We start from the raw sequence: 21,334 nt of genomic DNA on the forward strand, positions 1-21,334 counted from the left end.
CTGATCAATCCGGGTTTATCCCCCACCGCAATACCGCGCTTAACCTTCGAGGTCTTCATGGTGTCTTGGCGAGGGCGGGGTCTCTTGAGGAGTCGGCCATCTTGGTCTCACTTGACGCCTCGATGGCCTTCGATACGGTGGAATGGCCATATCTGTGGGCTGCCCTTGCCAAGTTCGGTTTTGGTCCTAAGTTTATCGGGTGGGTTAGGCTTTTGTATGAGCAACCGCTGGCTCAGGTAGTGGTCAACGGAAGGGCCTCGGACCCCTTTGTCCTCGGGCGTGGCACGAGGCAGGGCTGCCCTTTGTCGCCTCTCCTTTTCGCACTTGCTCTTGAACCCCTTGCCGCATGGCTCCGATGGGAGCCCTCGCTCAGGGGCATACGGTGGTCCCCTGCCTTCGAGGACCGGGTGTCGCTTTACGCCGATGATATACTGTTATACCTTACTTCTCCCCGAAAGTCGTTGGGTGTTCTGTTCTACGTCCTGAGTTCTTTTGGGAGGAACTCTGGTTTGGTTATCAACTGGGCTAAATCCTGTATTTATCCACTTACTGGTGTACAACCTTCTTTGCCCCGTGTCTGCCCTATACCGGTTACCAGTGTTGGTTTCAAGTACTTGGGGATTTACATGTCTATGGACCCCAAGGTACGATATGAGCGGAATCTACTGCCTCCGCTTGCCCGGCTTCGGTCGGATGTGGCGGCGTGGTGTGGATTGCCTCTGTCCCCCTTGGGGAGAGCGGCCTTGTTCAAAATGATGTCTCTTCCTATACGCTATCCAGAACACGCTCGATCTGGTTCCGGCTGACTACTTCCGTGAAATCGAGGGCCTCCAGAGGAAATTGGTTTGGGGCGGGAGGCCATGCATAGCATTGGCGAAATTAACTTTGCCCTGGTATGACGGCGGTATAGCTTTGCCGGATGTCAAACGCTATTATTGGGCGTCCCAGTTGAGTGCTATTAATCACGCCATGTATGGTCCTGTCCCGAATCCCGCTTATGACATGGATAGGTGGCAATTGCCGGGGGGCGATTATACTAGAGCGCTCTACTCCAAGACCGCCAGGAGGAGTCTGACGGGCCTCACCGCAGTGGCGGTACGTGTATGGGATAGTGCAACATCGGCCACGGGCTGGACTGATAAACTGACTAGGGCAACTCCCCTATATGCAGCTGAGAGATTGGGTGGTCTGTGGTCCTCGAAGGGATTCGATAGATGGGACCTTATTGGTATTAGCAGAGTGGGTGATCTTTGGGCCACTGACAGAGTCAAAACTTTTGACGAACTTAAACGGGAATATAAGTTGAGTGATAGGGAATATTTCCGATATTTGCAGGTCCGCCACGCACTTGCTTCTGTCTTCCCTGCTGGTACTGCGATCCCTGAGTCTTCTCCCCTGGAGGATAGAGTGCTGGATGGACATGTCCCTGACAGCACTATCTCCCTCATATATAAAAAACGTATTAATGCCCGTTCGGACCTTCTTATACAACTAAGAGAGGCGTGGATTGGTGACGGTCTGGAGTTGGACGATGAGGATTGGCAGGCTGCGATATCCTCCCCTAAAGAAGTCGCGATTCTGGCGCGTCTCCGACTGGTGCAGCTGAAGATTCTGCATCGTATCTATGTCACAGGTCCACGATTGATGCATATGGGTTATTCTGTGGATGGGTTATGTCGGCGTGGTTGTGGTCTGCTTGCGACCTTCCTCCATATTATATGGGAATGCCCGGAGGTAGTGGTTTTCTGGACTCGAGTGCATGCGGTGATGGGTGCAGTGACGGGTGTTGAGCTATTCCCCGAGGCCAGACGCTGTTTGCTGAATATTTGGGAACCGAATGACTGTACTGTTGCTCAGACTCAATGGGTCACGCTGGGCAACATGATTGCAAAGAGAGATATCGCTCAATTGTGGGGGTCTCATAGGGCACCATTGGTCTCGACCTGGGAGGAGAACATGGACTGGTGCATGTTTAGAGAAAAAATTGTGTACATCTCCCGAGGTAGGCCCAGGAAGTGGGGAAGGATATGGGGTCAGTGGAACTCGTACCGTGGAGAGATCTGTGACCCTCCCCTTGTGGAGCCCCCTGACATTCCACGGTCTCCCTGACTATACGCTCCAGTACTCTGATTTCCTGTTATTGTGATATACTGCTCACTCTCGGTCCCCACTCCCCTCCTACACGGTTTTTGTTTTGATGCTTGCTTCTCATTTGTCCCTTCTACCACACGTAACAGTCCTTAGACTGCTGGTTTGCCTCGATTTCTTTTTTTGTGTCTTTCCTTTGTTGTTTATATATAATTAAACAAGAAACCTTTTATTTATCCTCGCCTGCCATACGCTTCGAATTACATGGTGCTTATACGCTGCCGGACCCCCGGGTTGTCGGCTGATGAGCTGTGTACTGATCTGTTTTTGCTATTTCGTTTGACTGACCGGCCTTGGTGGTTGTAGGTCTGTATTTGTATTCTTTTTGCACAATAAAGGTTTAAAAAAAAAAAAAAGAGTCACGATCATCTTGGGTTTCTGTATGTGCCATACGCAGGGCTTTAAGTGGGCTGAATCCTGCCGGTGCTCAGTTGTAATATGGGTGGATACATGCACCAGGCTGGGGTGCCCTGATGCTTCATTATGAAGTAGACTGAGTATTTTTACCTCGATAGACTCAAGGAGATCAAACAAGACTTTCAGCTTAGCGTCCAGGAATGTTTCAATTATTTTACCCAAACTGTCTGACTTCACCTGAAGACTGTCTGTAGAGGGCCCATTGTTTCACAACAGGGTTACTAATGGAGAATTAACACCATCCACGGTACCACTCCAACTTATATTTCTCACAAAAGGTAATCGGATGGTTATTTCGAGGAAAATGAATAGTGCACCAAGTGAACTAAAACAACGAAAAACAAAACAAAGGGCATTTGCTGTTTAAAGACGAGAACCCTCCCTCACTAATGGGGTGACATGCTTCATCATTGGGTCCCCACTTACACAGAGTGCCCGCAAGGTGCACAGTGTGGGCTACAACTCTTCCTTAGAAGAGGAGCGTGGATAACACTTGGGACAGAATATAGTTAACCAGATTCAGGCTCGGTATAGTAAGGTGGGAAATAAGTTGCCCACTGGACAAATTAAACTGTACCAACGTGTCAATCTGTCCCTGCGACAAGTCCTCTCATCAGAGTTTGCCTCATTTTACTTTCTTCTGTAAATATTATAGGGCCTATTCCAAAAAGATTTCATCCCATTAATCAGTGTCTGTGGCATCAGAAGATGTGCAGAGGCTCTGTTGCACCTGCAATCATTGAATTCCTTTCCCCTTTGTTGTTCTGTCTTTCCCTATTTAAAATGTGCACTCAGCAGGAGAAAACAAAGGTTTTTTAATAGATTGTAACTGAGTAGCGCTAGCATTTTGCACGTTGTTACTCCCAGTGTTTTATTATGTATTTATCTTTTTAATCAGTGACTGACTGTGATTTATAATTGTGTTAAGGATGCTTTGTAAACTTGTGTTGTGCTTTTATGGCTGTGTTTTACTGCCGAAATAAAGATTTTTGAAGAACAACCTATTGAGTAAAAGCATTGCAAGACAAAGTAAAACGAAGGCGCTAACTGTTGTGGAGTACTATTTTGTATGGAATGTATATTAAATTAGAAAATTGGAATGTTGAAAGCTCCAGTTACGGCAGTGGAGTGAATCACGCCAGGGCCGGACTGGCCGTGGCGGGCACCGGGCAAACCCCCGGTGCGCCGCACAGGTGGGGGCCGGTTTTGGGCCCCTGGGGGACGTTTTTTTAATCGGCCCTGTAACAAAATCGGCCGAAAACCGGCCCTGGCAATGAGCACGGCGACACCCCCACCCCCGGGGGGGGGGGGCAGGGCGGGGGGGGTTGAGGGGGACCAGAGCACTTTGCCAGGGCCGGTTTTGGTTCTCAGTCCGGCCCTGAATCACGCTACTAATCGTTGATATAGGCCTTCTGTTCCAAGATTCCTACATTTGCTTTTGGTCTCCCTTTTTTTTAATTTATAGAACATTCTACTCTCTGTGAGTGGACTGTTCGGATAGCCTTATAGCCCCTCTTTATCCGGTTAAACCGGTTATTAAAGGCCCTCTCCCTCGCTATAACTCGGGCCCAGGGCTTTTAACAAATGGTAGAATAGTCTGTGGGAGGCTTTAATGCTACAATATGCTATTTATATCCAACATGCCCCTAAGATGTGAGAAAGAGAGAATTTTGTTTCTTACATGAAATAACTACAGTTTACAAAGGGCTACTTTCAATACTTAATTGCATTAAAATATGATAATTGCTAAATAATAATGGCCCAGAATATGCGGGATAAATTCCCTGCAAGAGAGGAAAATACGGCATAAACAGCTTTTAAAGAGCCTTATAGCCAACGTGCTACATAATTTAGTCCTGCCTCGTCACGTAATTGTAGCTGTCCCATCTGTAAACCACAATTACTTACATCTTGTTTCCATGCTTCTCACCACAGTAGGGACATTGAGTATCCACCTTTAAAACTGTATTACTAACATGTGTAGGTTCTCAACAAGGTGCACGAGTACTTCAATATAAACCATTTAATAGTGAATGCCAGGGAGGTAGACGGTGTAAACATGTAATAAAAGAGGAGACTGACAAAAGGGGGGCAAGGATAGTAGCGAGTAGTGCAACGGTTGATGCCTTACCTCACTACAGCTTAAAAGTGACAAAAGAAAGATAACGCTGCAAGCACAGCTCTTTATTTCTTAAAAAGCGATGTATGCCCCATAGTCCTCGCCCTGTGGCTTTTCCAAATTAACAACAAAGAGTGCAGGGCCATCCAGAACAAGGGTGGCTTTCTGTTGAAGTATCCCTAATTCTGCATGTCTCAAAATAATCTGCGAATGACCGACCATCCTGGGCTTGAAAGGCCGAGAGCAGACTGAAAAAATACATTACAGGAATTCATTTTTAGTTAAAACAAAATGTTTGCTGGGTGTGCTCCTGGGTTTTAGCCTACAGATTGATCACATTCGTCCCCCGACTTTAGGAAAATCACTGAAAAGCCAGCACGAGGTACATGTTGTTCCAGAATGTTCCTCGCTGCTCATGGCCTTAAAACCAGGCCACCGCAGCATTTCACTCTCCGTGCACGTACGTAGGAAACCCTGAGATTACAGGGAGACATTCTCTTAACTCCCAGGAGCAAATCCACACAAAGGCCGCGTTGGCCTGCCCGAATCATGCTTCCGCCAGCAAAACCAGCCTTCCATTTGGAAACCACAAGGTTGCAGAACAAATGACGTAATCCAACAATAACGCTAATCTGCACTTCATTTTTGTTTCTTTTTGCCGGGATAATACTCGATTTTCCATGGCGATAGCATGGATGGAAACTTTAATCAAATAAGAGGCCGCATGAGAAGCCTAACGTGATTCTGATGCACCGAGCCATAGGGCGTCAACTAAGGGACACAGTATACAAATAATTTCTAACAATTAAACCTCCTGTACTCAAGAGTTCTGATTATGTGACTCTCGACCGGCACAGTTTGGTATTGTTATGGATGGATGGATGTACTTGGTGATCACAAAGATCAGCAAATGTTTAATGTCAATTTACAAGACATATATAGGGCAGAGGATGGGTTCCTGTTTCTACGAGTCAAATTTATCAGAAGAAAAGTGCTTAAGAACCTTCGGGTTTAATGGCAACGTGTTTAGGTCCGGCCTAGTTACAGATTTGGCGCCCTCATCAGCCTCAAGTTTTAAAGAAAATGCACAATAAAAATACAAACATGTACATCGAAAAAGTTTGGGGTCGCCCTTTTCATTGACTGGTCTATTTTAGTGTTGCTGGAGTTGCTCTTCTGCACACCGCACTATAGAGCATGGGGTGATGGTTCAGTCCACTTCAGCTATTAGCTCTCTGCACTGAGTGACATTTTGCTTGTGCACTTTTTCACATTCTCCTAAAATATAAGCCAATTCAAACCCTGCTTTAATTTCTACTTTCATTACGTGTTTTGTTTAAATTTGTTTGAGAAGGACATTTCTACTTTTTACACTCTTAATGTCTGTTGTATATGTTTGCAAAAAAATGATCACCATTTGCTTGACAAAGCCAGACCTACTGGCATCAGCCATGCATATTTATGACTGAGAGACTGGCAAAACTTCTGCTCGTCTTTCAAAAAGGCAAGTATGTCACAATTCGTATCCATCTTCAATAATATCATTAGCTAATGCAAAAAAAAAAAAAAAGTGTTTTGTTTTGTTACAGCAGTGAAATAAAAGGATGTCACTGAAGCCACGTTATAAAAACAGTGCATAGATTTGATATTGCTGACCAGTGGCGGCTCCTCCACTAAGGCAGAAGAGCATCGCCCCACTGCTTTTTTGCGGTGAAACAAAGGGATAATAAAATGACAATAACGCAAGTTAGTATCCTTTTATTTTCTCCTACTTATGCAGCTTTGCATGAGGGGCGGGGTCAGGGGAGGAATGGTAGGCAGAACACTGCTAAATTTGCAATGACTGCTTGGCTGGCCCTCTCGGGCCACCCAAAACAGTCTTGCGCACTTCCCATGTTCTCCATGCGGGCTGCATCACAACTTACGTGGAGAACATACCCAGGCCTCCAGTCAGCGTATGAGCGCTGAAACACGGCGCTCACACCAATCACAAAGCTGCTAAGGCAGAGTTGTGATTGGCTGACTCGGACTGGATGTACCTCCTGTGGCCGAGCAAGGGAGGACTACGGAGCAGAGATGCAGCGAGGAAGCGGCGAGAAGCTACTTTTTATTTTTTTATACCCGCTTTCTCCCGCCTCACCCCTACCTCTGATCCGTGCCGGCCGCTGCTGCTGCTGACTCAATTAGTTAGTGGGTGGATGTCTGATGTTCTCATGAGCATCACTAGCTGCTCTGGGCACAAGTGCACCCGGGCATGAAAACCACAGTCTAGATTAAGGTGCACTTGAATGGTTGTGATGGTGGTGTGGACATAAAGGAAAATTTAACTTCACATGTGAAAATACACCACACGTGATCGTCTGATAACAGAAGTATCATCAAAAGAGTGACTTTTACAAAATAATGTTTGGTACACCAAAAAGCTTTATTTTAATTCTAAATATGTGGTGGTGGAGAGTTTGTTCCATGACCAATTTTATTTATGTTTCACACGTTGTAAACAAACTCAATAAATAAGAAAATAATGTCAAAGGCACACCAGGAACGACAAGTGTAATAAACAGCAGCGAAATAATAATTTGTGTCTATAATATATTATAATTAGAACTTGGCTCATCTAAACACTGAAGAGTAAAATGCAGTCAAGTTTTAAGGATATCTACAATTTACATGCTATGAATTTCAGAGGAGAATATTTGTTGATCCTTCTCAAATCCAGACTGGATTGATCATTCAGTGACTCAACGAGCCATCTAAGACAGGTTGTTCCTAAAGCTAGGCTCCTGAGAAAAACGGCCCGCAATATACACTCATAGGAAAGCTTTATCAAATGATTTTTCCATTGATCTTCTGCAAATGCAAGCTTTATTTATCCCCTTATGCATCGGTTTTCTCTCATTAGTTTGTTGTTTCTCAAAAAAACAATATGATATTGATGTCTTTTAGGGGTATTGATTGATCAGTGTACAGAGTAAAGCAACTAGTGTTGCGAATATAGAGAGATATTGCACGCAACCTGGGTATCATCCTGGACTCAGAGCTCAAAATGGACCACCAGATCAACTCCATCTCGACCTCCTGCTTCCACACCCTCCGCCTCCTACGTAAGACCTTCAAATGGATCCCCCTCAAACACAGAAAGACTGTCACTCACGCCCTGGACACCAGCAGGCTTGACTACGATAACGCACTCTATGCCGGAATAAACAGAAACCTCACCTGCAAGCTACAGAACATCCAAAACGCCGCCGCAAGACTGGTCCTCAACCTGCCAAGCCACTGCCACATCTCCCAGCACCTGCGCACACACCACTGGCTCCCCATCAAAGCTAGAGTCACCTTCAAGATGCTAACCCACGCGCACAAGGCCCTCCACGACACCGGGCCAGCATACCTGGACAGCATACTCAAAGTCCACGCACCCCAAAGGACCCTACGATCAGCCCAGCTCTCCTAAGCCGTGGTCCACCGCATCAGAAAGACCAGATCGGGAGGCCGCTCCTTCTTCCGCGTGGCCAGTGCCTGGAACGCCCTTCCGCTCCACCTCAGACAGATAACATCGCTCCTCATCTTCACGATAAACCTCAAAACCTGGCTCTTCGACAAACCCCATTCTTGATGGACTGGAACCTGCGAACCCCCCCACACACCCAGCGCCTTGAGACCCTTACGGGTGAGTAGTTGCGCTTAACAAACACCTGATTTGATTTTTCTACTTAAGTTGCGGCTGAGATTCAGATTTCTTTAGACATTTCACCACTGGAGACCTGGATAGGGATTGTGCTGGTTAGAAGGTTTAGATACTTGATTATTCTCTTATAAATAAAACTAAATTGATCGGAAAAACAGACAATTCCAAATCAACCCTAGGTGCTTAAGTGCAAGTGCAGTGTTAGGCTTAATACAAATATTATGTAATCGTACCTGCATTTCTACAACTCGTTCGTATGGCCTCATTGCACTTTTGAAATTGAGACACCCTTTAATGTTCTTATATTCATATTCACTGCAGAACATGGCGTGGCGACATTGTATTTGGTTGTGTTTTTTAAGCTTAGAGATGAACCGTACTGGATTGTGGCCGGCTAGACTACACTACTGTATTGTTTAGGATCCTATTGTATAGTGTCCAAATAAATATATTTATGGAATAGAAGGCAGCATAATGTCATGGATGTGTATGTTGGGACTTTGGTGTTCATTTCATTCACCTGGTGCATAGTGTAAACTACATCAAATGCACTAACATGAAAGAAGTTACATTTAGGTTTTATGAAACACAACGTACACTAGGAACGTCGTCCAAATTATTCTTAAAAAATCGGACATCATTCTGTGATGAACAAAATCTCCAGTAGACCATTAAAAAAGATGTGTGAAAATCGCATAAAATCGGTCACTGTGCACAATCATATGCACTATTTAGGTAGCCTCCATAATACCAAATATTGAACGAATGTTGAATAGACCTCACTACAGGTTTTTTCCTAACCCTGAGTTGCGAACCATGAAAAACATGCTTTGTAAAAAGAGTCGAAACAAGCAAATGTCTGTGCACCCATGATTCTTTTTAAATGATCCAATTTTCATGGAATAACTGAAGTAATGGAAGCATTATACAGTTAAAATAATCAGTTTTAGAAACAAATACGTATTTCAATTTGTAAAAAGCAAATTTCTATATTAAAAACTTGTTTTGTATCTGAAGAAGCATTTCACGAATGCTAACTTTGATGAGAAGACTTTCGATAGACTAACTTACAGATGTCTTAGATGAATAAGGAGACAATGCATTAAAGACAAATCCAGGTACATCAATCATTTGCACTCAAAGAACATTTCACATTTGCAAAACAGCTCAGAACAATCATAAGCACTTATTTATCTTTCCTGAAAACCTATTCACCCATCTCCTAAATCCATATTGCCTTAGAGACAATTCTTTTATTTAACTGCATAGGTAATCATGAAATCTTACTACCTCAAAATGAAATTATATATATTTTTACATGATATAGCCAGCTTTACACAGGTGCAGAATTGGAGAGACACTGATCAGTAGGATTACATTCTATTGAAAAAAATGTAGTAAGGCACAAATAAGTCCATAGGAAGGATGGTGGATAGGTCATAGCTTTTAGACTTACATTCGAGCCGAAAGCTCGGATTGCTAGTCTTTCAACTTTGCATATAGTTTACTTGCATTCTAACCGTTATATTTTCGGACCTCAAAGTAAGTTATAAGATAAAATTCTGAACACATCCAACACTCCTGGACTCTCAACTCTGCATTCAGGAACAGTTAGTAGCCTCCTGGGTGAGATGACTAACTATTTTACTCAGACAAATGAATAAGTGAAGTGTACCTCCGATGTCTGCGTAGATATTTATATCGCAGTCACCGCCCCCCTCAATAACCACTCTTCCCTACCTCTTCTTTCACTGTGGAGAGACGTATAGCTAGCTAAGGGACTGCTTAGTTGTGGGGAGGGGAGGTTAGTGTCTGAAAGAGAAAGAATTATATCTGAACCTCTCCACAATCACTTTTAACAATCAGAAGACGCAACAAAATAGGGAAAATCTTAACACAAATGTTTTCAAACCCGCCTTTGCTAATTTGCTTAATAATTTACTTATCTCTTGAAAAAACAAATCCCATACTTTACTGCATATGGCCCATTGGATTTATCAGTGTTGAATCTCCCTCCTTTTCAAGGACTGTATATGGCCATTGAAACCATGTGCCCCTAGATTCATAACATCTCCCAACTTATTTTGTATTGTAGCAATCATAGAGGGGTTGTCTTGGCATATTTCTATGCTAACCAGCCCCATAATCTACGTTTGTGGTAGTTTTCGTTGTATAGAATGTTTTCACTGGTTGTTCTCTTTAAAGCCTGTAAGTCAAATTTTAATTAGCCATTTGCAGAACAGTTTTCCGATAGATGTATAAAATGTATATAAACTGGTTACGTACACGATGGGATACATTTACCAGTGCCATGTAGGGTAAAAACATGTTTGTACCTCAATCTGATAAGATACAAGACCAGAAAAATGAAGTTATGAAAATCTGAATGTATCCAATGTATCAAATAGTCCACTCGTTATTTTTTGGGCATACATGTTGGTTTGGTTTGAGTGATAAGTGAGACTTTAAAAAAAATTAGTAAAGTTGTCCAGGCTACCTTGAAAGAGTTGAATTATTTTTTTTACGCACATTCAACCCAAAGTTTACCATCTGGGAGGTGCAATTTTCTGTCTCGGCAAGAATTGCAGGCAGAATGAGATTTTAGTACACCGCTGTCTCCACCTGGCTAGGAGGTTGGTTGGCATTTTACGCACCTTCTTCTGGGAGTAGGTGCGTCCGGTGAAAAGCCTGGTGTTATGTACCGGTTCGGGAGGTTAGTATGTGGAGTGAATATGACATTGTTGGGCTCCAAAAAAAATGGACTCTGAGAACTCGGAAGGGTGGTGGTCTATGAGGTGGAAAACTTCAACGTGACAGTGCAATACTTTTGATGTGGTTGGGTTGAGAGCTGAAAGGGGTGGGTGTTTTTTTTTGCTCTTGGCAAACAGGATAAATCCTCAGCCTGAGTATTATATAGGCACTGGAAATCAAGTTCTGAATGAGTTAGAAACAGGTTTTGAGTAAGCAAATATCATAAGCAGACCGGATTTTCAGGCAGAGTTGTGTGCCAATGGCTTATTGATGAATTTTGATGCGTGTTCCATGTAGAGGTTGAAGTTTATGAGAAGTGCATGGGATACCCTGCAAAAGTCAGGGTGTTGTGCGATCTTGAGGTTATATCTTGATTATTAGTAAATAAATAACAAAATAAAAGAAAATAAATAAAAACATTAGTGGCTATGGGTGAAATGGGTGGTAAACACTCGTAGGATTGTCTCTCAGAATTCCACACTTTTCAGGTGCGTGGATCAGTGCATGGTGGTCAAACGTGTAACAGGCTACAGAGTACCTGGGCAGAATTAGGAGGCGAAGTAAATTCGGTCTGTGATTAAGAGGAGATTGCCAAATGTATGAATCGTCACAGTGCCTGTGCTGTGAAAGGACAGACTGGGACAAGAGGTTTAAGGTTGTCCATATGGGGGTGGACCAAGGAAGAATAGTGCATGGTGGATGATTGATGGGTGTCACTGATGTGGTTATGATCTTGTTTGTCTACTCAATAAAACAAGGAAGGATGGGGTTGATTTTTGACACTGAATGTGGGACTGGAGGGTCTGTACAAGGTTTACATGTATTTGACTGCTTAGACAATCACTTTGCTTTTATTGGATAGTTCATTTCTGGTGGTTTTGTAGGACATGAAGTGGATTAATGCTTTACTTCAGTCAAAACATAGTTTTCACCCATAAACAACAAACTTAGTATATCTCATCTTTACTTTCATAAAAAAGTATTGCATGTGTATGAGGAACATTCTGTCGGGTGTATATTTTAATATATGTGTGCACAATTTAAGTGCATTCTTTAAGTAAGAAGGAAAGAATTAGGGATTAACTAAAAAAAAAAAGCACATTTTAAGGAATCTGAATGCCTGTTATAAAACTTTATAATCAAGCCAGCAGAAGATATGGAAGAGGGACAAGAGTATTACTTGTTAAAAAATACTATAATATATATATGCAAGGCTCGGAGAGAGATGGAGCGGAGAGGAGGTTATTAACCTCACGCTGGGCGGAAAAGGATTGCCGCTTCTGCCCCCGCTGTAAGGATTGCCGGACCTGTGGGTTGGTGTGGTGTGGGGACCAAGGAGAGCGCCAAGATTCCAGCTGTACAACAGGAATTTGGCTACCCTAACATCACAGATTGTCCAGCTGAGGCCCAAAAACCACAAGGTATCACAAACACCCCTGCATCACCTACCTGAAATTGCTGTGCATTCTGGGACTTGGAGTTCACAAAGATGACGTAAGCTCTTTGCGGTGAGCGAAAACATCATGGGTGGGGCCAGCCATGTCCAGTCAGCATGGGGCAGGACATTATTTAATGTGATTAATTAGATAAGTCACCTGAACATTTGTGGGCGCTGACGAAGGCCGTAATGGCCGAAATGCATTCGCCTCTGCAGCATTGAATAAAGGTGTTCACCAGCCGTCCCCCACTGTGACCTCTGCTCTTTTTTCCGAAGAGTTTGGTGCGATATATATATATATATCCAGCAAGGAACCCAAACCACTCAGCGATGGCGGGCCGTGGAAGCTCACGTGTTTTCACGAGTGTTATTTACATTTAAATATGCTCAATTTTTTCACACTTGCAATGAATTGTTTTAAACATTGTATGAGATGAAACTATGTATTTGAACAATGTAACAAGATTGTATTTCTAACGTTACAACGATATTTAAATGTTTCGCTTACAATGTGAAGTCTGTTGTCAGTAAATACATGGAGGTGTGTCACATGATCAATTTAAAAAACACCATGTTAGTGCACTCCAGTTACTCGTAAGCAAGGAGCGGACGCTCCGAAACGCGTAGAGCGGTATTGCCTAATACATTTTCACGCTGAAAGAAGCTTGAGCCGTGGTGGTGTTGTTTGACATAAGTTTGAAACGACCCATTTGTGGAGATATATATATATATATATCAAAGAAAACAGTCCTGCTCCCACAAAGAAGAGGCACGTACACGAAGTGTGCATGGATAAGGCTTCTTTATTGTTATTCAGGTCTCCCACGACCCCGCATTAAAAGAGAGACGCGTTTCGCCTGCGCAGCAGGCTTTGTCAATCACAAAGCACATATACGTACATACACACACACACATATTGCATTTCTTGAAATGTAGACAAATACAACTGATATGACTACTAGATAGGGAAGTGAAGGAGACTGTATAGAAACTGCAGTCTCTCACAGCAGAAACTGACCCTATGCTAAGGATTACCTTGGGTGTACCTAACAAAACAACAGCAATACTTACTTCCCTTCTCAAGTCTGGGTATTTGCGCCCGTAAACTGTTCCTCTGTAATGAGATTCAAGTAGCCACAGTAACATCTCTTTCTACCACTATACTGAAGCCATCGAGTTGTGTCTAGGGTTACAGAATATGGTTGAAATTCATACCTTGAAGAATTTCTACTTGCAACCTCTTCAAATGGAAACAACATACATACAGATATGGGAAACGAGGAAAGAAAAAACTCAGTGAACACATTGTGAAAATCTAAATTGAGTGGAAAGCTTCTTAGAGACAAAGTAAAAAAAAGCCCTTCCTTACTTTTGTAAAGGAACGTATGGAGGGCCAGTCCCTATACTGGGCATTTAAGAGCATCAATGCATGCATTAGAGCTGGTCTTCTTAACTATGGTTACTCACTGCTGATGGTAAAACTGAATATTTACTATATGGCCTCAAAGGACCGTTTCGTCTTTGGATTTCCCTAGAGGCACATATTCAGTTAAACAGAATAAAGAACTGATCAAACATAAAAAACACATCCTGTGCCAGAAAAGTGCTGGTTTGAGTAAAGCACCAGAATACACCATGACTATACATACTTATGTAGTAAGAGACAAGGTCAAGGCACCTTGCAGTCTTTTTCCCCAAGGAGCCGAAAGGTTTGGATAGCCTAAATAAATCCCAACATAATCTTTTCTAAAATGCATACTGCCTAATTTAATACAAATCTGTTTTCATTAGAAAGTAGTAGGACCAATGCAATGTTAACGAAAAATATAATAATTGCAAGAAAGTGTGCGTTTGTATTCTTGGTCTAACTACTGAATATGTAAACAATTTGCATTTAGATGTACTATACGTTAAATTGATCTAACATGTAAATCCTGAAAATGTAGCAACGATCGGGACCCCCAAGGTCTACGTTGGATATCCTTGGTATATATAAGTTCTTCACTGTAAAAACATTTACAAATCAGTTTTTGTATGGCTCTTATACATTATGAAAAGGGATAGCTGGAAGAATGGGATGCGTCTTGCCAAGGTACACACAGATCTAAGACCCGAGAGCCCTATGTGAATCTTTCAGGTTAGAGATAGTTTTAAACCCATGTAAGCAGCGAAAGGCCCATACATGGACGCAGAGAGGTTAAAAGCAGTGGGTTCAGCAGAATTAGATAGGTCACATTTCACAGTAGTTTCAAGAAACATCCTGTGGTTAGTTGGCTGAGCGGTCACACGAAAATAGGTTATATTTCCCCTCAGTTTCAGGAAACTTGACGGAACATTTAAGTGGTTAGTTCAGAGGAGCCATTTTAGCAAATAAGTCACAAATAGGTCACCACAATCTCCATCTGCTAGGGGAACGAGCAGAGATGCACCAATCACATAAGAGCCCCCTTCCTCTAAAGCACTGCGGTCTCTTACACCTTTTGTTTAACCCCTTGCATGCTGGTGACGAACCCCAGCCGTCACGCTCCGCGGTGCTCGTGTGCGGATGACGGCTGGGGTTCGTCACGGCCCCGCCCTGTACGTTTGTTTACTGCACAGTGGCGGAAACGGGCCAGCATCGAAGGGGTTAAACACGTGCATAGGAAGAAATAGCAATTACCTCATTTTCTTTAGAACATAGTAACACACGTGCACGCTTATGCCAAGCCCACACTTTCACACCTAAAGGTTAGATAGCTTGGCAACTGAAACTATATGCAAAAGGTCAGACCGCTTGGCCCAATCAGCATTTAGCAAGATATAACCACACACTGTGCAGTCATATAAATGTATATTCAATACTGCTTTAATTCTGAGAATCGCAACCCATATTGGGATTTGCACACTCATCATGTAAGGCTACACTCACTTACATGCACCTATGTTTCCAAGAAATGGCCACATGTTCTAATGTTATCTTGTTTGTCCTGTGTCAACATTGCTTATGCAAATTAGGAACTTGCTACCTTTTCTTTTGCGGTTTGCAAACTTAAATACCGCTGTTTTTGAGCTGAACTTCAGACAACAGGTTTCAGTCTCTCTGGATCTGACTGATCTCCCCAGCTATAAATCTGTACTTAATTAAACCCATATTGCTTTGTCAATTGTGTCTTTGTTTTTGTTTAACAGGTTTTCGTCCAGCATATTGGCGAGCTTCGAGCCAGGGGTTCGTTCTACTTAGCCTCACCGTTTGCCACCATCGAAAATACCGCCTGTTCTGGTGGAGTGACTTTATGCAACTTAAAAGAAGGTAAGGAGACACCGATTTTATTGAAGTCTCCTCATTCCTCTGGGAGGGTAAGACTCAGGAGTATGGCATCATTACGATGAGACCAGTGCAGACTCCATTCCTTTTTATTTAAACAAGTAACATTTGACAGCGTAATATAGATTATGTTGGTTTTAACATGCAAGATTGTGTATGAATTTTATGACAAGATATTAAAGCATCCTGGTAATAAGTCGATAAGTCCAGAAGATACAGGAAACTCGACTAAGTAGTTGAAAGTGGTCAAAGGAAGAGTAGGACTTGAGACTGGGTTTTCCAGTGTATGTTTTGTCATTACAATAAGGAGACGGCTGGACCAGTGTCAGTAAACCTTATTCTGAGTAAGAATAAAACTTTAGAGTCAACTCTGCAATCCCAGACCTTAGGTCTGGAAGTCACAATTTGTAATTATAAATGTTGAAAGTCTATCCTCTCTTTGAATGTGGAGGGAAGTGACCAATGATTTTTTGCCCTCATATGAAGTTTAGAATTGATGAATATTCATATGTATATGTAAACAGAAATGTGGCCACAGAATGCCATTTTATCTTATAAGTGTATAAACTTATGATTTCCTATTTTGTGAGGAATATCGGAGATTGTTAGGAAAGGAAATTTAAGTAATTGACTGAGTTAGGCAATGACTTAAGAGCTCGCAGGTGATAAATCACAACAGGTCCCCAAATTATTTGTCCTTCTTTATAACAATCAGGTTGTAGACTTCTATACCTGTGCCACATAATACTCCTTTAATTGAAGAAATTCTTGAACATCTAGGTACTGAGACCACATCACCTTCTAAGGACAACATACATTGCTGTGATAACAGCAGATCAGTTAGATAATTAGACAAGTCCTCTAAAGAACTGATTAAAAAATGTCTAAATTAAGTGTTCTTGCCCCCACAACATTCAACAAGGATTTTGTGATTAGATAGCAGAAGGTTGTAGTAATACAGTGGCCTCACAGTGGAGATAAGTCGTTTCACGAGATTACCACACTAAAATGTATTCACTAAAATCAACCAAGGTTAAAGAGGAGTTATGTGTAGGTCTTCAAATAAAAAAGCTTTTGTTTTAAAACTGAAAAAACACTGATATTCAAAGGGTGAAACAATATCATGCCTCATAGCTTCAGAACTATCTTATTTTTGAAACACTTACACAGCGATACTTGGTAAGGCAGCGGAACACACCGGAGGGGGGGGGGGAGGTGAAGGGGGGGGGGGGACAGTTGGAGGGGGGGTTGGGTCTGGGGACAAGGGGGAGGGTCGTTCGGGCATGGGAGTTGTTAATTGCATGGTTCAGGTTCATATTGCCCCCACTGGCTTGCATGGACACATTGCACCCTTCCGAGGCAGGGGAACTTGGGGACGGGAGGGGGACACAAGCAAAATTGCGATACTGGGATTGTATATCTGATTTTGTGTGCCATGCTGATGAAACTAATAAAACAAAGTTGATCAAAAACTCTTATTTTCCAATTGTGCACCTGCAAAACCCGACGGTGATACTGTATGTGAAAGACGAAGTATCATGTTTCTTTTCCATGGAATATATTCCTCAAAAGTGTGTTCATGTTCCAACAAAATCTAGAATTGGGCACGCCCTTTGCCCCAAAAAAGGGGTAATAACCCTTGGCATTCTAATGATCGACAAGCTAACTATGGCTAATCACGGACTGCAACCTGTGATACCCATTTTGATATTTTTCACATTCTTAGGTATGTGTTTTTCTGACTTTTGTCAAACAGCAGGAAGACTATTGTACAAGCCATCATAACCAGTTGACATGAATGAGTCGCTTAGGTCACGAATGCCGATGGTGCAAAATATACCAGCATGCTTGGTTTGTTACCTTCCAGCAGGTTCTCCCTCCGGTCCAGTGTTGAGGTCGCTACATGGGCTTCGGTCAGAAAGTGTTAACATTTTAAGCTGTTCTGCCTTGCACATAAAGCCTTGTATGGGGCTGGGTCAGTCTACCTTTGTTCAAGAAACAGCTACTTGCACTCCACTAGGAATCTCAGATCGTCTGATACTGCACTTGCTACTTCTCGCAGAATTCGGACAACTCAAGATAGTTGTTGTTCTTCTATTTCTTACAATGCCCCACGCAATAGTGGAATAAGCTGCCCTTCCAGAGTCGCACCATGTAAAACCGTTATTCCTCTAAAAAACAAATTGCTTGGCTATACAGTTTGCATTCTGACTAGTCCAGCTGAGGATCCTACACCGCTCATACTATGCCTGCACAACCCTAATGAAGATGGGAAGGACAACGATTCTTATTGCCTGAGGGGATGTGGGTAACACAGGTAAAATTTTCCCTATCGTGTGGGACTGCCCGGTAATACTGGACTTCTGATCGGTGGTGGTCCAATGTTTGAGAGAGGTAGGAGGGGAAGGCACATCAGTCTCTGCCAAGCAGGGTCCTGTGAATATCTGGGGAGATTCAGAAATCATAAGGGCAAAACAGACATGGATGACATCAGGCCTAATAGTGGCAAAGAGGAATCTTGTAGGGTCTTGGGGGGGTGGGAGCTGGGCAGGCCCTGTAACTGGGAGCAGGGAAAAGAGTGTGGATTTCTACATAATGGTGGAGAAGATGATTTATGAAGGTAGAGGCTGCCCCCAGAAATGGATAATGTTACACCTGGCATCTTTTGGCATGGTTTCCCCAAACTTTTTGCTTCAGACCACCTGTTTTTGACTGTGTTCTGAACTTCGTTTTTCCTGGCTTTAGGACTCTGGGCACTTTACCACTGCTGACCAGTGATAAAGTGTATGTGCTCTGTGTACACAATGTAAAAGCATTTGGCTTCTCCATGATTGGCACATATGATTTTCTAATTCATCCCTAGTACAGTAATCTACATATACCGGGCCTGTAAATCAAATGCTAATAGTGGGCCTTCAACACTAATTGTGCCTCCCTTATGAGTAGACCTTCAACCGGTCTCAGGCCTGCTACTGTAGGACCTGTGTGTGGCAGTTTTAAACTGCCATGTCGAACTGGAAAGTTCACCTACTTGCCAGGCCCAAACCTCCCCTTTTACTACATCTAAGGCAACCCTGAGGTAGGCCCTAGGTAGCCCAATGGGAAGGACGCAGTGTATTTAAAAGGTCGGACATGTACTATTGAGTTTTACAAGTCCTGGTAGTAATAAACTGCTAAATTAGTTTTTCACTACAGCAAGGACAATTTCTCCCACAGATTAGCATTGGAGCTGCGTTGTAATACTTTAAAAGTGTAACTTCCAATTGGGAGCATATAGAAAAATGGAGTTTGGTGTCTCTGAACTCGCAATTTAAAAACACATCTTTGAGTGAAATTGTTTTTTAAATTGCGGGTTTGAAAATGGCACTTTGAAAAAGTTGCCATTTTCCTGCTTTAACCCTTCTGTGCCGCTGTCTGTCCTTAGAATACACATCTGGGTTGGATGAAAGTTGGGCTTAGTGAATTATCTCTAGACAATCACACACAAAAGGAGCTGAGGTGTGACCTGCATATCCTAATGGTCCATCACCAGGCTGATGAGTCTTACTGAGCTAGAGTGGTGGGAGGAGCTGACACTTGCTCCTGAATAAGGCTGTGCCTGTCCACACACAAAGACCTGCATGTGTCTGGAGCCAGGGCCAGGAAGGGTAGGGTCTTTGTACTACAAAGACCTTTCTTTGAAGTCTCCCTACTTCAAAGGCTAAAATGGGTATAAGTGAAGGCCCTCTGACACCATATACTCAGAACACTTCTGGACTGAGGACATCCTATCAGGAAAAAGAGATGTTGTGCTGCCAGGACGGACTGCCACGTTGCTGATTGCTTTGCTGTATTGGCCTGCTGCTTCTGTCATGGAAGTGGGAGGACTAGACTTTGCTCTCTGCATTCTACTTTCTAAAGTTTATCCAAGGGCTTGATTTGAGCTTGCCTCCTGTTGGAAGTCTCAGGGCCATCAAAGACTTCACTGGTAGCTGAGAGCCCTACTCTGGCAAGTGGTGCCAAATCCAGTTCCTGGGCCCTTGGAAGTGAGTTTCTGTGCTAAAATGAAAAAAATCTGCACATCGACTTTGAACGCCACTTCGGAACCTGTACCACTGCCTGCACCAAAGCTGTGGTCCCCACTCAGTGCAACAACCACGACTTACAAAGAAGATCTGACACCTCCGCAGCACCTCTAAAGAGTTGCCACCATGTGAGTCTCTAGTACTGCGTCACCGACATCTGTGACACCCAACTCTGCTGCAGCACCTGTGGTCCAGTGGTGCAACATGGACGCTGCAAAATCGACACCTCCTGGCTTGACCCGCACCACCCTCTGAGCCGACACCTTGGCGCATCACCTCGCATAGTCCCCAGCCGTCGGAAGCTCAACCACTCTGCACCGCCTCCAGTAACAGGTGCCTCACTTGCTTCAGTCACGCCTCACCTCCGTTGTGCAACTCACCATCCCAGAGTGCCAATAGCCAACGACCTGCAAAGCAGTAAGGAACCGATGCTGCAAGTGCCTCACCTACCAGTTGCCTTGCATCAGCTTTGATTCGCAATGTCTCCATGGTACTGTACTGGAGCCTGCACGACTCCATAGCTGGCCTGCGCTCTATCACAGTCAGCCTGAACTTATGGACCTGTCCCCATCAAGCACATCGAGATAGCCCTGACCAGAGCTATTGTGTTTCCAAGTAATATAACTGCATTTAATCTTGAGAAATTCATAGCTTGACTTGTGTATGTTGGATTTTCTTTGTTTTGGTCTTGTTTCCCTCAGATAAATATTGGCTATTTTTTCGAAACTCATGTGGAGTACTTTTGTGATGTTTTCACTGTGTTACTGTGCAGGTGTACCCAAATACACCTTCTTTAGTTTAGCCTAACTGCTCTGTGCCAAGCTACCAGAGGGTGAGCACAGGTAAATTTGGTGTGTACTTCGCTTACCCTGACTGGGGTGCGCGTCCCTATTTGGACAGGGTATATACCTCTGCCGAGTAGAGACCTCATTTTTAACAGGGGAAAATCTGGAATGGGTGGAATGTACACAGGGACAGAATATGTGATGATCTGGACATCACTGGAGAGGATGAGCTCTACATGGCCACCGAACAGTGAATGGGGGACTGTGAAGAAAAAAAAGTGGTTAAAAACCTGGCTATTTTAAATTACCTCCTCTTTTTGAAGAGTCTGCTATTAGTCCTCTGGTCACTAGGCTTTGGCGCTGGGATACTCAGTTAGGAGTGAGCTGTTCACTCTTTATCAGATGTAAATAACAAACTACAAAATTAACAAACAAAATTTACCTTTTGCTTAGACTGTGCCGTCATATTTTAAAAAATGTAAATTAATAATGTCATCAATAATGTCATAATGGCCTGCATGTATGGCTTGATAGGATAGTGGGTTCCCCAGTACTCCCCCCCTGCCCCCACATGGAGACTCCAAACTGCTGCACTCGAGGGCCCAACATCCCATCCC

The 21,334-nt window shown here is 43.3% G+C and overlaps 2 protein-coding genes across 4 annotated transcripts in view; one reads left to right on the forward strand and one right to left on the reverse strand.

Annotated features, from left to right (window-relative positions):
• The window catches only part of CMSS1 (cms1 ribosomal small subunit homolog), a 1,475,838-nt gene that overhangs the window by 741,448 nt on the left and 713,056 nt on the right, over positions 1-21,334 (reverse strand). The window lies entirely within an intron of this gene.
• The window catches only part of FILIP1L (filamin A interacting protein 1 like), a 795,845-nt gene that overhangs the window by 121,652 nt on the left and 652,859 nt on the right, over positions 1-21,334 (forward strand). For both annotated transcript variants that reach the window (XM_078657733.1, XM_078657734.1), the window contains exon 2: positions 15,733-15,853. The gene's annotated coding sequence lies outside the window, so the exon portion shown is untranslated. The remainder of the gene's footprint in view (positions 1-15,732; positions 15,854-21,334) is intronic.

The sequence above is a fragment of the Lissotriton helveticus genome, chromosome 8 (assembly GCF_964261635.1).
Source record: "Lissotriton helveticus chromosome 8, aLisHel1.1, whole genome shotgun sequence".
Lineage (NCBI taxonomy): Eukaryota > Metazoa > Chordata > Amphibia > Caudata > Salamandridae > Lissotriton > Lissotriton helveticus.